Source organism: Asparagus officinalis, chromosome 3 (assembly GCF_001876935.1).
Source record: "Asparagus officinalis chromosome 3, Aspof.V1, whole genome shotgun sequence".
In the NCBI taxonomy this organism is placed as follows: Eukaryota; Viridiplantae; Streptophyta; class Magnoliopsida; order Asparagales; family Asparagaceae; genus Asparagus; species Asparagus officinalis.
In genome coordinates, this window is record NC_033796.1 from 107,655,286 (window position 1) to 107,658,128 (window position 2,843).

Consider the following 2,843-nt stretch of genomic DNA (forward strand, 5'->3'; position numbering starts at 1 on the left):
TTGGTTGAACACCATTGAACGCGAGGGTCGCTCGCGTTTTGGCTTGTTGCCTGCTTGTAAACGCGGGGGTCATTGTTGGTTGGACCCCTATGAACGCGAGGGTCGCCCGTGTTTAGATTGTGGCTTGGCGACGCGGGGGTCACCTTCATTTCTAAAGTGGTGACGCGGGGATGACATCCGCGTCTCAGAATGAGCTAGTTGACTTGTAGCTTTTTCTGTGGTGCATTGCAAGGACCGTTGTTCAGTAATCCTGGCTTTTAGCTGTTGGGGAGTGTGAAAGTCGTCAGATTGTAACTTTCACTGTAGATTGTGAAGATTGCTGAATAGAGTTTTCATCCGTCGTCGGAAGTGTCGTTGAATTGTAACTCTTCTCGATCTATGTGAAAAGCCCTCTATTCGCAACTTTCGTTCACCAACCCGAAAGCTATTTGATTGTAGCTTTCATTGTAGGAGCTAGACGGGAATCAACATCCATAGTGTCTTAAAGATGAATATTTGTCCACAGCTCTCTACCAAGCAACTCACCAACTGAGTCCAACCTTTTATTTCTGAAATCATCCCACTACTCATCAGCATCTCTAATAGTTAATATAATATTAGTGCTGTTGTCGCAGCCATCAAGATCAATCATCTCAGAAGTGAGATCGTGTTTGTGGCGATTGTGGAGTTACGGATGCAGTGATTTAGAAAGTCGTCTGATTGTGACTTCCATTGTCGGAGCTTGTTTGAATAAGCTATCTATTGTGATTTTTAGACAGCCTACAGCTGACTTATCAAGTCATATATTCGTGAAATAGATATGTCCCATAACAATATATATATAATATCTTGGAAAGAGTTGGGTGCTTTTGGGCATCAGAACTAGTGCATAGTGCCTAGGCAGGACTTAAGCAGCACTTAGGCATTCTTTTAGCTCTTTAAGTTTTTTAAGGTAATTGTATCTATCAGTAATTGAACATGATTTACAATTCTGTGGCAAGGAGAAAAAGCTGAAGGGAGACACTGAAAGAAGAAGAATTTTTTTCAAAAATTCAAAATCTTATCCTCATTATTTTATGAGGGATGGATTTTATATGAACTTTGATCCTATCCATATATTGGCCTGTTGTAAAACTCCGTGAATTTTAAAAGAATATAGTGTGATCTAATTATTGATAAATGAGCTTTAATCATGATAAATATCAATTATAGATGAATGATTATGCTAACAATTGATTTGAAATCAATTAAGAGTATATATGAGAGTATACAAAGGTTAAACATGCACGAAACGAGTAAAACATGCACGAAACGAGTATCACATTGGAAAATTTGTTTAATCACGAGAAAGATTATCCTCAAATTCAAATTTATATCCTTGTTCAGTTTACTCCGAAACAATGTAAAAGGTAATACATATATATATAAATCCTTGATTTATTATATTGAATTAACTTAGCTTATGCTTATGTCAATCTCATGATGCGGTTACTAGCAGAAAATACCCCGTTCTATCATAATGAGTCCACGATGTCTGATTGAAAATTCAAGTTTTTACATCAATTCAATTTATACTCAATCCTGAACCAACTTACAAGGCTAACTCAAATCCCTCAAATATTGCATAAAATCTCTCGCCAACAGGTTTTCATGGTGCAGTTATTATCAGCAATGGGAGAAAGCGATGGATGAGAACTAGAAAATGCTGAGTCCTCCTGATGGCTACTGAACGCGCGTTTGTCGAGGGTGATGGAAAAAAAAAACTAATGCACGAAACCATGGAAGAGTTTTTCGCGTATATGATGCAGATAATATTGACCAAGACCCAACCGCTGCTCCGTATTTTAGGACAACGAGAACCACGTTATCAATTTACTATTATATGCATCCTTTGTTCTAGTAATGTAATAGAAATATAATGACATTAAAATTATTGCGACCCCTAACGACTGCTCCATATTTTACTTTCACGTGAACCGCGTTATCAATTTATTATAATGCACCTAATGCTGAATATAATGACATAAAATTATTGCTCGACTCTCAACAAAGTGCATCTACTCCTCTATACGAATGTGAAAACCTAAGGTTCACTATTCATACTACAGTAAATGCCACAGTAACATTCAAGATTGCTGATAGCGGATCGCGGCGCGTCGCGGCGAGGTACTGCTAAGGCTATTTCGGGCTATCCCGTCGAAATAGCGGCAAATAGCGCACGGTCAAATATAAATATATTTAAATAATCTAAATAATAAGAAAAATCATATTAAAATCTAAAAATTCTACAAATGCATACTTGATGTCTAAATACGAAATAGATGTGTAATAAGTACATAATATATCATTTATAAATTATCAATAAATAATAACTAAAGAGATAGAATATTAAATATTAATTAATGAATAGTTAAAACAAATAGCACTGTTACAGACGAAATTACTACGAGAAATCAAATTACAACTTAGAAATTTACAACTAATAAGCATTTCATTTCAAATTATTACCTTGTTTGTTCTCTCTATTGCAGACGAAGCCTAACAGAGAGAAAGGTCATCGGAGGCGACGCGACGTTGAACGGAGAGAGGCTGGTGAGACTGTGTGTGAGAGAGAGAGATGGCGTTGACCAGAGGTGTTGCTGGTGCGGGAGATGGCGTCGACCGGCGACGTGTTGACCGGAAGCGACGTTGCCCGGAGGCCTACGTTACATGGACTCGGGTACGAGTATCCGATACGGGTGCGGATCCGAGTGTCTGATACGAAATTTCTGAAAATTTTGGATACGGGGACACCATCCTAAATTTCGACACGGGTACGGGGATACGACAATAAAAAAAATATTACAAGCATTCCTCAAAATATT